The sequence below is a fragment of the Glycine max genome, chromosome 19, assembly GCF_000004515.6.
Source record: "Glycine max cultivar Williams 82 chromosome 19, Glycine_max_v4.0, whole genome shotgun sequence".
NCBI lineage: Eukaryota > Viridiplantae > Streptophyta > Magnoliopsida > Fabales > Fabaceae > Glycine > Glycine max.
The window spans coordinates 1,851,699-1,865,174 of NC_038255.2; the positions used below are offsets into that span (position 1 = coordinate 1,851,699).

The 13,476-nt window shown below is 26.4% G+C and overlaps 6 non-coding genes across 6 annotated transcripts; 5 read left to right on the forward strand and 1 right to left on the reverse strand.

Annotated features, from left to right (window-relative positions):
* Positions 1-2,399: 2,399 nt before the first annotated feature.
* Positions 2,400-2,492, reverse strand: LOC113000598 (small nucleolar RNA R64/Z200 family). The gene has a single exon (XR_003265930.1). It is a non-coding gene; the product is annotated as a small nucleolar RNA R64/Z200 family (small nucleolar RNA).
* A 5,659-nt stretch (positions 2,493-8,151) lies between these two features.
* On the forward strand, positions 8,152-8,230 carry LOC113000588 (small nucleolar RNA Z199). Its single transcript, XR_003265921.1, has one exon. It is a non-coding gene; the product is annotated as a small nucleolar RNA Z199 (small nucleolar RNA).
* A 100-nt stretch (positions 8,231-8,330) lies between these two features.
* LOC113000512 (small nucleolar RNA SNORD18) lies at positions 8,331-8,405 on the forward strand. Its single transcript, XR_003265845.1, has one exon. It is a non-coding gene; the product is annotated as a small nucleolar RNA SNORD18 (small nucleolar RNA).
* Positions 8,406-8,576: 171 nt separating this feature from the next.
* On the forward strand, positions 8,577-8,668 carry LOC113000594 (small nucleolar RNA R64/Z200 family). The gene has a single exon (XR_003265926.1). It is a non-coding gene; the product is annotated as a small nucleolar RNA R64/Z200 family (small nucleolar RNA).
* Positions 8,669-9,499: 831 nt separating this feature from the next.
* Positions 9,500-9,578, forward strand: LOC113000590 (small nucleolar RNA R160). The gene has a single exon (XR_003265923.1). It is a non-coding gene; the product is annotated as a small nucleolar RNA R160 (small nucleolar RNA).
* Positions 9,579-10,204: 626 nt separating this feature from the next.
* Positions 10,205-10,300, forward strand: LOC113000605 (small nucleolar RNA snoR69Y). The gene has a single exon (XR_003265937.1). It is a non-coding gene; the product is annotated as a small nucleolar RNA snoR69Y (small nucleolar RNA).
* Positions 10,301-13,476: the final 3,176 nt, after the last annotated feature.

Below are 13,476 nucleotides of genomic sequence, written 5' to 3' on the forward strand. Positions count from 1 at the left end.
AGAGACTCAATCTCCAATCTGTTTTACAAGTAGAGCTTAATAATCCACAAAGTTAGAACCGAGATTTTCTTTCCTGACGACTTGTTTGTAATATTATAAACTTATTATGAAAAAAGTACATTATAACCACATACGATTATAAATTTAAAATAATACAAGTTAAATAAATTTAAAGAATTTTAAAAAATACCAGTTTAAAAAATGTATGTTATAAGCTAAGATCATAAATTATTTCCTTCAATCAATCAAAGATGGTTTATTATCAAACTCCCAAGTATAATCGTGGGACTCTTGTAACTGACTGTGTTCTAACAAAGAAATTATATTCCCATTACATTTCATATCTGCATTCTTCATGTGATAAAAACTAACATCTCATAGACTAGAACCACCTTCGACAATACAGTAAAATTCGCAAAAAGATAACTCAATAGTCACCTATGAAGCCATGCTCCCTGCTTTTTTGAAAGACACGTGAATACAAACATCTGATTTTAACTACAACAACAAATAACTGAAAAGTAAGAATAGTAAATACAATCAGTGAATCACTGTGGTCTTTGGATAAAAAGAAACACTAAAAATAGAATGACACTCCCTATTCAATTTCAAAAAAAAAATTAACAAGATGCAAGGATTGAATATTAGTCCTATGGCCAGTCCCAAATAATAAAGGTGGTTAGCTACTCCACAAGGCAATGAAATATAAAATTGCTCTGGATTGATTTATGATGGTTAATCATAAAAACTTACAATTGATTGATCATAAAAAATTACAATGATACATGAGTAATATAAAAACCCTCCTCCTTTGTCCGGGCTTGGGACCGGCTATGAGATCATAGGCGGAGTTAAAAACTTTTTTTTTACAATGATATAAATATAAATGATAAATTATGCTGAATTAGCAAAATTATCCATAAATAAAATCATAAATTCTGCTTAACAGAATTATCAATAAAAATTGTTCTGTTTAAAAGAATTATCATAAATTAATAAAGGATAAAATATGTTTGAGATACCTATAAAATTTGAAAAATATTAAGGTTTAATTGCTAAATTTGTTTCCCCTATTTTTCAAAAATACACTATTTACTAAAAGCATGGTCCTTGGAGTAAAAAAATACACTTTTTTTATCACTACACTCAAGTGATCATTTAAATATTTAATGTAATATATAATATTAATATAAGTTTTATGCAAAAATAGTTTAAAATTCAAATTTTATTCTTTTTTAATTTATTATATTTTTTAATTTTATATATTATCTTTTAAAATATAATATATAAGATTAAAATCTATTTTCATATAAATTAGAATATATATATATATATATATAATTTTTTTATATTATATTTATATTTTAAATTAATATTTATGATTTAGTGACAATATTTTTTTATAATTTAATTCTTTAAAAAATTTTAATATATGATTAAATAAAGTTAAATATAAATAAAAAATACTATTGTAATAAATAACAAAAATATCATAATATAAATAAAAAATATTGTCATCAAATCACATATATAAATATTAAAAAGATAATAAAATACTATGATTTTATGAAAATATAATTATGTAAAAAAAAATATACATTAAAGATAAAATTTATATTATATATTTACTTTATAAAATAAGTTTTGAATAGTGTGATAAAAACGCGTAAATAGAATTTAATCTTATATATATTATATTTTAAAAGATAATATATAAGATTATAAAAATATAATAAATTAAAAAAAAATTGAATTTTCAACTATTTTTGCGTAAAACTTATATTAATACTATATTTTGTATCAAATATTCAAATGAACACTTGGGTGTAATAGTAAACAATATGCATCTTACTTCAAGGACCATGGCAAAATATGAGGACAAATTTTGCAATTACGACAAATATTAATTTTCTTTCTCATAAAATTTTTTATATTAATTTATTCATTATAAAAATAAAACATATTTTTTGCATGACAACTGCATTACATAATAATCTAATAATCTAATGTGACTAACATGTTTGTATGTGTAATTTAATAAAAATGAATTAAACAATTTGAATTATAAAATTTGATTAAAGATGAATCAAACTTTATCTTTCCCTTTTCTTTAAAATGTGCCACAAAATCTCCTAAAGAAAATGAAAAATTATAATTTTTTAAGGTTTTTAATCAAATTGTTTAATTCATTTACAATCAAATTATATATCTAAATCAGTTAGTCACATCAAATTATAATATAATGTAGTTATAAATAAGGATGAATTAAAATATGTTTTATTGTTAGAGGACTAAATTAATACAATAAAATTTATAAGAAGGAAATTAATATTTTTCAAATTTTACAAGACCACAGGTATATTTACCATACTCATTAATAAATTATAAATAAATTAAAAATTCTGCTAAGTACCAGAATTTTCATTCATATTAATCTGAAAAGCTCGGAAGTCTGACATGTGAATTTGATCCTGAAATGGTCCCTACAGAACCAAAAAAACCAAAATCACAAAAAAGGATTAGCGCAAGATTTCAATTTCTATTGGAAAATACCTAAAGAAACAATATTTCTTAAAACATACATAACAACACATACTGCAAACAAAGGAAGAATGTCACTGAGAGAAAGCCACCTTAAATTCAACTAAAGAATCAAAAAATTCAAAGAAATAATAAAAATAAAAATTTCATAATTTGAGATAAAGAAATATAACTATACAAGAAGTAAAAATAAAGATTCAAGGAAAAAAGAACAAAGACGTATACGGCAATAAAAATTCAAGGAAAACCAAACTAAGTTTTTTTCTCATCAAATGTAAAGATCCTCATCTTTAATCGCTGCTTCATATAGTTGCAGTTTTTTTCTCATCAAATGATCGATATACCAAAAGAAAAATGCCAGAAGAAACAAAATATTATTTAAGTTTCACATGAAGAAGAAGAAGAAAATAAAATTTCTGAAGAAAGTAACAGAGAAAGAACCTGACATAATCGAATAACCGAAACCCAGTGTTGATGGAAGAGGCACACGATACAATCACTCGCAGCTCCTTTTTATTTATAAGAAACACAGTACTCTAACAACAACAATTTCTAATTAATTAAAATAAAATCTTAAATTATGATAAAACGTTATTGGGTCCAGCCCAATCGAATAGACTTACTTAAAATGAAGGAAATGCCTTAAATTTGTTTCTGCAAAAAAGAAAAACATTTTTTTAATAATTTACAATTAAATCACAGTTCAAAAATACTAACACAAACTTCGTGCCTTTCCAGTTTTTTTTTTAACAAATTAAATTCCAACGAAATATATACTCTACTGCCTTACCAAATAAATTCCAACTAATTACAAACATTATTGGGCTTGGCTTGCATATTAGGTGCAATTATAAAAATTCAAATTTAACATCTGATTAAAATGAGCGTCAACCTCAAACAAAATTCCGGCTGTCATTAAAATAGTACCATAAAATTTTATTTAGTAATAATTGAATACATTAAATAAAATTAGTCTTCATTTGCATTTTAAATTTCAATTATACAAAACAAAATAAAATAATAATTCCATGTCTTTGCTTAATTGTTTTTTCTAAATTTCTCTGTTCAACAAGCTTTCTTTGCTTTCAATAATTGTCTTCCGGCCGTACAACATAATGGGCTTTGTTAGTTTGGCATCTTCTGTCATATCGATGGAGAGCTTTTGGGCTTTTGTAGTTTGGAATGGCAGTAGAAAATTTTCATAGTAATTCAATAACACAAATAAAAATAAGTTAATTTTTAACTGAACGTGTAATTTTAAAATAAGTTAATTAAAGAGTAAAGTATCAAATTAGTCCCTCACTTTTGGAGGCGTCATCAATTTGGTCCACGTTAAGTGCTAGCTGAATGCACTCGTGAAACTTCCACATTAATTTCTTCTACTTACCACGTAAGGAGGGACTAAATTGACATTACAAGAACTAAAATGACATAATTTAGGTAATCATCTTTTTATCCATTCACCCCTAAAACTCCTCTCATTCATTATTGGAACACACGCATCTTAAACCAAAATGCCAAACCCTTCACTCTCAAAAACTACTCCAACGGTCTAAACGCAAATAACGTGTTTGAATGATATAGTGCCGGTTCAATTACGCTGGTTCAACACGAGAAGACCAAATGCAGTGAAAAACAAAACCCTTACCTCTACCGGAAAGCACCGATTGCGTTAATCAACATTAGAGGGTGACGATGATCGACGTGAAACATACTAAAGCACTGATTGCGTTAATGAACAGTGGAGGGTGATGAAGAACGGCAACCACCACCACTGGAAAAGCGATGATTGACGTGAACCTAGCACAAGAACATTATGACTTGACATTACTTATTTCCCAATTACGCTTGTCACGTGTGCATCCAGGTGGCACTTAACGTGTCACATCATACATTTACTAACGGTGTTAGAAGACTACTAACGGCAGAGACTAACGTGGTAAACGGAATGTAAAGTTGAGGATCATTTTGATATTTTTTAAATCTCAGAGACCAAATTGACAACAACTCAAAAAACGAGAGACTAATTTAATACTTTACTCGTCAGTTAAATAGACTAAACAATCCTCCACCCAGCAACATTACTCACCTTATCCCCATAATAAATTTGTAAAGAGCCTCAACATGATTTAAGGAGTAAAAATTACACATTCATGTAAAATTTGCAAAAAAAACTCAATTGATGATGCTCACATGACAATGAATTAAGGAGTAATAAAAAAGAAGAGTAATAGAAAAGATAAAACTTTGAAGAAATTATACTCACATTAACTTAGCCCTAGTTTCAAAAATCATATTTCTTTTACCTCCCATAATAATTCTGGATCGACAAACTCATCCCACAAACCGAATGTTAGATTTCACCCCATTACTTATACGCCATCGTAACGGATTAAACATGCAATGATTTGTTGGTGATTGAAACTTAGAAAGCCCTCCTTCGGAGGATAAACATGTATTAAAACAAATGCGACAATAAGAAATCATAAAAATACCACCAAAAATAATGTTATAACTCATTTTAAGATCTTAAATAATTTTTTATGAGTTCCACAATATCAGATTTAAAATCTCACACTTTTTTGCTTCTAATGTTAAAACTTATTTTAAAGACGTAAACCTCTCTCCTGTAAATCCCACAACGAACAGGGCTGATTTTTAAACTGTACATGACGTCCGTATTAAAGAAAATGGTTCATACAAATGTGAACAAATTGGTTCATATTTTAGTGCTCCAATTTTAATGTTATCATTTAGTACCTGAAACAGATAAAACATTCTTGTTAGCCAATGTACAAATTGTGAAACAAACAAGAAATATAAGATTCACAATTTTAGACATTTTTACGACCAAAATTCAATTATTTCTGTGTGGTGGAGATGCTTACTATAGGGCATGTCCAATGGCTTGAATGCATTGTAATTTATGAATGTAAACAAAAAAAATATAGGAGTTAACTGGATAGAGATACTTTTATAGGGATTTTTTGTGTAGTTATTGGTTTTTTTTTTCCTCTTTTGATGAGTATCCTTAATTTAAGTGAAATAGTTTATAGAATATATGCTTCCAAGTGAAAGAATATATATATATATATATATATATATATATATATATATATATATATATTTTATTTTTTTTAAATTGATTTTTTTTATAAAAAACTTACGTGTTACTTTAGAAATAATTTTTTTTCATTTACTGAAATTTTTTTAGCTTCTTCAATTTTTTTTATAATCATTTATCATCCTTAAGTCTCTTTTAAAAAACTAATAAATATAACTAATTTTAAATTAATGTATTTAGAGTGAAATAAACGATGAACAAATAAATTAAAAGAAACAATAAAAAAAACAAGATGAACTAAAACAAATAATAAAATTAACATATATAATATATTAATTTCAACGCATAAAAATGCCATAATACAAACCAATACTTTTAGGTAATTGTTTCAGGCACCCAACAATTTTGGTGGGAAACCAGCAGTTTTTTAAAATGTTAAAAATATCTTTATGAGCATTTTTTTGTTACAAATAAGGAAGTTTGGTTTTATATTCATGGAAGAGGTACGAAAAAAAATTTAGAAACATATAAATTGTCAATCCGTATGACTCATAAATATACGAATTGTCAATCCGTATAATTCATACGAATCATCAATCCGTATGGTCAGATTGATACTCCGTATGATTCATATGGTTATATGGTAATCCATATGACCCATACCAATTGACAATTCGAATATTTTTAAATTTTTTAAAAATTTTAAATCCACATGACCATACAGTGATTAATAATTAAATTTTAAATCTTATATTTTGGTTTCAATATTTTTTATAACTACCAAAATCAATATATTTTTAAATTTAATTTCAATCATTATTTTAAACTAATACTTTTATCATATTTTAAAATTTTAAAGTTTGGTTTCAATATTTTTTATAAATATCAAATTAAATATATTTTTAAATTTAATTTTAATCATTATCTTAAACTAATAATCTTATCATATTTTAAATTTTGGTATCCATATTTTTTATAACTTTCAAATTTGATATATTTTAAAATTTGATTTCAATCATTATCTTAAACTAACAATCTTATCATATTTTAAATTTTTAAATTTTGGTTTTAATATTTTTTATAACTACCAAATTTAATATATTTTTAAATTTGATTTCAATCGTTATCTTAAACTAAAAATTTTATCATATTTTAAATTTTAAATTTTGGTTTCAATATTTTTTATAACTATCAAATTAAATATATTTTTAAATTTGATTTCAATTATTATCTTAAACTAACAATTTTATCATATTTTAAATTTTATATTTTGATTTCATAATGTTTTACAACTAACAGATCTATTGTACAATTAAAAATTATGTTTCAATATTTTTATAAAAATTTTAATTATTTAAAATTTTCATTCAAATATTTTTTGTAACTAAAAAATTTAAATTATTTTTAATTATGATTTAAATATTTTTCATAAGTAACAAATTCAACATCTTTTAAATATTTGTTTCATTTTTTTTAAAGTTAAACAAATATAATATAACAATATTGAAAATTAATTGTTTCACGAATCTAATCTTAATTTTAGCAATTTAATCTAATCTTAGTATTAACTAATATTTTTTTTATAAATAAAATCAATACTTAACATATAAATCAGAAAAAATTATAAACTTTCACTAACATTACAAAACCATATTACACTAAGAAACAATTTAAATAATAATTGACAAATATATATTTACAATGTAAACAAAAATTTTAAAAAAAAATTTAGAAGAAAAAAATCGAAAAAAAAATTATTCAACAAAAAAACAAAAAAAGAAAACTCATATGGTCGTACAGATTGCTGATCATACGGATTGCCAATTTGTATGAATCATATGGATTGATGATCAGTATGGAGTTTTTCAGAAAAATATCATTTTTGTTTGCGACATTGCTTCAAACAACAACATCAAACCAATATTAACAACATCTAAAACAACAACATCCAGTATCCACGAAGAAAAAAGAAGAGCAACAACGGAGTGAAACAACACAAGGAAGAGGAAGAAGTAGAACTAAGCAACATGAGAAGTGGAGGAAGAAGACAGAAAGAAGAAGAACCACAACCGAGAAGTGGAGGAACAAGAAGAGCCGCAATCACGACATGCGTGAAAGAGAACGAAGAAGAAATATTGCGACAAAATTGTATGAACACACTGTAGTCCTATTTTTAATAGGATAAAAGATATTTTAGTCCTTTCATCTAGAATGTTGGGTGTCCCACCACACCAAATTGCTGAGTGACCAAAGTAACACCCATGCTTTTACTCTAGTAAGAGGTATGAGATTAAGGAAAAGGCCCAAACCGATAACGACCCGGCCCATTCATCCTTTCCCTTTCAATTTTAGGGTTTCTTCCAACTGTGCCTGTTTATAAATAAGCGCAGCAGCAAGTTTTTCTTTCACTGTGTCTCTCTTGTGCGCCTCTTCCATCTGCAACAAAGGTTGTTCTATACCCATTGGGTTCGATTAGGTTTTCCCTTTTTCCGAAACTTTGCTTTCTTTTTCGTTGTTTTTTTCATCTTCTTTCATTTTTGTATATCGATCATGTGATGAGAAAAAAACTGCAACAATATGATTGGATTCGTTCCCTGATTCCTAGTATTTAAGTCTCTGATGATTAACTCTCCTCTGTTTTTTTTTTTAAATTAATTTTCGAGTTCTTTTTCAGTTTTCTAAATTTCCAATTTTTTCTCAGTGTTCGATTAGAGCAAACATCAAAGAGAGATGATGATGTTTACATTGGTCCGTGTTTCTGAATCACCGTGACCGACAACCCTTACCAATTTCTGATCTCAAATTGCAATTTTTTGTTGTTGTATTTGTCAATGTTTTTGGTTAAATTTTTTCGTGGCTTTGTCTCAGTGATTTAATTGCCTTAGTTTAGTATACATCAGTGATTTTTTTTGCTTCAGTTTCGTTTTTTGAATCTCAATTTTGGTTTTTAAACTTTGGATTTTGATTTTGAGTTCTGCGGTGAAGAATTAGAATCAAATTCACATGTCAGACTTCAGAGATTTTCGAATCAATGAGAATGACAATTCTGTTACAGAGCAGAATGTGCAACTTAATTTGTTGTTTAATTTATGAATTTGTTTTGTATTGACGGGAGATTTCTGAGAAGGAGTCTCATGCTTTTATGTAGAGCAAACTTATATTATGTGTTTGCATATTTCTCAAGTAACCGTCACAAATCAATACTCACGGCGTCGACGGCGCGGCCCTCGCGGGTTGCATCTCCGCCGGAGTAGTCTCATATTCCATTGCCTTGTGGAGCTGCATCGTCGCCTTTACCATTTGGGACTGGCCATGAGACGAACATTAACTATCCTTTTTTTAATTTATTTTATTCTTAGAAAAGAAATTGTATGACTTGCTCTCCAATTTGATAAATTGTGTTGCTTCTTTTTTGTTAATTTATGAATAGGGAATTTCATGGTATATGATTGATTTTGCAAATGATTGTTTAGCATGATGGCACCAAGTAGCCTTTTGCATGTTCTAGTTTAATTGCAAGGAAATCACGAGCTAATATTTTATAGGAGCTATAATTCGCCATATAAATTAAAATTCGTGTTTTTGGTCGATTTGTTTATTGCCAATTATCATTTTCTTTCCCCAAGATTGGTTTCCTATGTAGTAATGTCTGACTTTTTTAATTATTCAATGAATATCGAAGCAAAACTAAGTAAAAATTATATTTTTTGTTGTTGGTGTCGTTGTGTAAGCTTAGTACTTGGTTTGCTTCAAGGGTTCGTTCTCTAGCATATTGTTCAAAACTTTTTGGTGGATTTATTTTTTGATGCTGCATATTCTCATTTTGTTTCCGCTAATGTTTTTTATTAAAATAAATTTTTTTGAAAAAGAAAGGAATCGAATGTTTATAAGCAGAGCAAAGTGATGAAGTCCTAATATCTGAATATGATGTGGATTTCTTAGTTCATATGGTCTTCAAAGTTCTCTGATTGCTTTGCCGGTTTTAGTCATTATCTATTGTGTTTTTTTTCACTGGGACTTAATCAGTAATTACTCAATTCCCAATTTGTTCTTCTTATTTGGATTCTTCTCACATACTGATTTTTATTGGTTTCATTGTGCTGGATATTCATGTAGCAAAAGCACATGTTGATCCTTAACAAAAAATTCTTGTTGGTTTATTGTCTTTTTTTTCTTTGTAGTCCTTAAAATTTATAAATTGTGGTTAAAATTGTTGTATACAAGTCAGTACAATATTTTAAAGCTCAACGGTTTTAAAAATAATTTAAAATGTTGTATAAAATTGATTATGGTAGTTTAAAGTTTACCTTAATATATAAACTATATAATCGATTTTTTGTCGTAAAAATGGCTAAAATTGTGAACATTATATTGTTTTATTCACAGTTTGTACGTTTGTTAACACGAATATTTTATCTGTCTCAAATACTAAATGGTAATGTTAAAATTGGAGCACCAAAATATGATTTATATTTTTGTTACTAAGCATTTAATCCTTCATGTTCACAATTTCTGTTGAGTTGACCATGATCCACGTTTAAATGACATCTATCGCCATTGGTTTATGTCTGTTTCCAATTAGTTTTATGTATTTTTTGTGTGGTCAATGATGATAAAATATAATCCCAGCTCTATGAGACCTTCACCATTGCAAGGTCTAGGAGTAGATTTGTTCATATTTGTCTGAGCCACTTTCTTCAATACGGACGTCAAGTACATTTAAAAAATCAGCTCTATTCGTTGTGGTATTCGAAAAAGGAGGTTTAAGATCTTCAAATAAATTGTGATTAGAACAAAAAATGCGAGGCTTAAGATTTAGCATTAGAACCAAAAAAATGTGATAGGTTTTAAATCTGGTATTGTGGAACATATAAAAAGTTATTTAACATAGAATGAGTTTAACATTGTTCTTAGTGGTAATGTTGAAATTTATACTCCTTGAATGGTTTCGTATAATCAGCATTTGTTTTAATAACCTTTTGTTTTGGTACATATTTCTGCTTCGGAGGAGGACTTGAAAAGTGTAATTGAATGTTTAATCCTTTACAATGGTGTACAAGCAGAGTGGTAAAAGCAAGCAAACCTTGATTGTCTTCAAAAGCCCCGAAGTTACTGCGTTATCGGACTACATACTAGTGTTGAATGAAAACCAACTTTGGAGTTAAGTCTTCAATTTGAGACCTAACATACAGTTTGTGGTAGTTAAAAGAAATATGTTTTTATAAAGTGTTAGTTTAACTAGTGCTATGTTAATTTGAGTGTAATTTGTTCAAATTTTTATCTTTCTAATTACTCTTCTTTTTTATTATTCCTTAATTCATTGTCATGTGAGCATCGTCAATTGAGTTCTTTTTGCATATTTTACTTGAATGTATAATTTTACTTGAATGTGAGCATCGTCAATTGAGTAATGTTGCTCGGTGGAGGATTGTTCAGTCTATTAAAAACAACTTGGTTGAAATTTCTCTACTGCATTCCAAACTACAAAAGCCCAAAATCTCTCCATCGATATGACAGAAGAAGCCAAACTAACAAAGCCCATTATGTTGTACGGTCGGAAGACAATTATTTAAAGCAAAAAATTTAGAAAAAGAAATTATGCAAAGCCATGTAATTATTATTTTATTTTGTTTTGTATAATTGAAATTTAAAATGCAGTGAAGACTAATTTTATTTAATGTATTCAATTATTACTAAATAAAATTTTATGGTACTATTTCAATGACAGCCGGAGTTTTGTTTGAGGTTGACGCTCATTTTAATTAGATGTTAAATTTGAATTTTTATAATTGCACCTAATATGCAAGCCAAGCCCAATAATGTTTTGTAATTAGTTGGAATTTATTTGGTAAGGCAGTAGAGTATATATTTCGTTGGAATTTATTTAAAAAAACTGGAAAGGCACGAAGTTTGTGTTAGTATTTTTGAACTGTGATTTAATTGTAGATTATTAAAAAAATATTCTTTTTTTTTTCAGAAACAAATTTAAGGCATTTCCTTCATTTTAAGTAAGTTATTCGATTGGGCTGGACCCAATAACGTTTTATCATAATTTAAGATTTTATTTTAATTAATTAGAAATTGTGTTTGTTAGACTGTGTTTCTTATAAATAAATAGGCGCTGCGAGTGATTGTATCGTGTGCCTCTTCCATCAACACTGGGTTTCGGTTATTCGATTATGTCAGGTTCTTTCTCTCTTACTTTCTTCAGAAATTTTATTTTCTTCTTCTTCTTCATGTGAAACTTAAATAATATTTTGTTTCTTCTGGCATTTTTCTTTTGGTATATCGATCATTTGATGAGAAAAAAACTGCAACTATATGAAGCAGCGATTAGAGATGAGGATGTTTACATTTGATGAGAAAAAAACTTAGTTTGGTTTTCCTTGAATTTTTATTGCCGTATACGTCTTTGTTCTTTTTTCCTTGAATCTTTATTTTTACTTCTTGTATAGTTATATTTCTTTATCTCAAATTATGAAATTTTTATTTTTATTATTTCTTTGAAATTCTTGATTCTTTAGTCGAATTTAAGGTGGCTTTGTCTCAGTGACATTCTTCCTTTGTTGCAGTATGTGTTGCTATGTATGTTTTAAGAAATATTGTTTCTTTAGGTATTTTCCAATAGAAATTGAAATCTTGCGCTAATCCTTTTGTGTTTTGATTTTGGTTTTTTGGGTTCTGCAGGGACCATTTCCGAGCTTTTCAGATGAATATGAATGAAAATTCTGGTACTTAGCAGAATTTCTAATTTATTTATAATTCTTTTATTTGGAAGAACTTATAATTTATTTATTTATAATTTATTAATGGGTATGGTAGATATGCTTGTGGTCCTGGAAAATTTGAAAAATATTAATTTTTTTCTCATAAATTTTATTGTATTAATTTAGTCCTTTAACAATAAAGCATGTTTTGGTTGATTCTTACAAGTAACTATATTATATTATAATCTGACGTGATTAAATGATTTACACGTATAATTTGATTACAAATGAATTAAACAATTTGATTAAAAATCTTAAAATTATAATTTTTCATCTTCTTTTGGGGATTTTGTGGCACATTTTAAAGAAATTAAGGGAAAGATAAGTTTGATTCATCTTTAATAAAATTTTATACGTGCAAATTGTTTAATTCATTTTTATTAAATTATATATGTAAATATGATAGTCACATTGGATTATTATGTAATGGAGTTGTTATTAAGACTAGCAAAAAATATGTTTTATTTTTATAAGGAATAAATTAATATGAAAATTTTTATGAGAAGAAAATTAATATTTGCTTTAATTGCAAAATTCGTTCCCATATTTTGTCATGGTTCTTGAAGTAAGATGCATACTTTTTTATCACGATACCCAAGTGTTCATTTGAATATTTAATGCAAAATATAGTATTAATATAAGTTTTATGCGAAAATAGTTCAAAATTCAAATTTTATTATTTTAATTTATTATATTTTTATAATGTTATATATTATCTTTTAAAATATAATATATAAAATTATATTCTTTTTTCACATAAAAATAAGTATACATATTCTAATTTATATGAAAATAAAATTTAATTTTATATACTATATTTTAAAAGATAATATATAACATTATAAAAATATGATAAATTAAAAAAATTGAATTTTTAAGTATTTTCGCATAAAATTTATATTAATACTATATTTGACACTAAATATTCAAATGATCACTTGAGTATGATGATAAAAAAAGTGTATTTTTTTTTACTTCAAGGACCATGCTTCTAGTAAATAGTGTAGTTTTGAAAGATAAAAGGACAGATTTTACAATTAAATCTTAATATTTTTCAAATTTTATAGGTATCTCAAACATATTTTATCCTTTATTAATTTATGA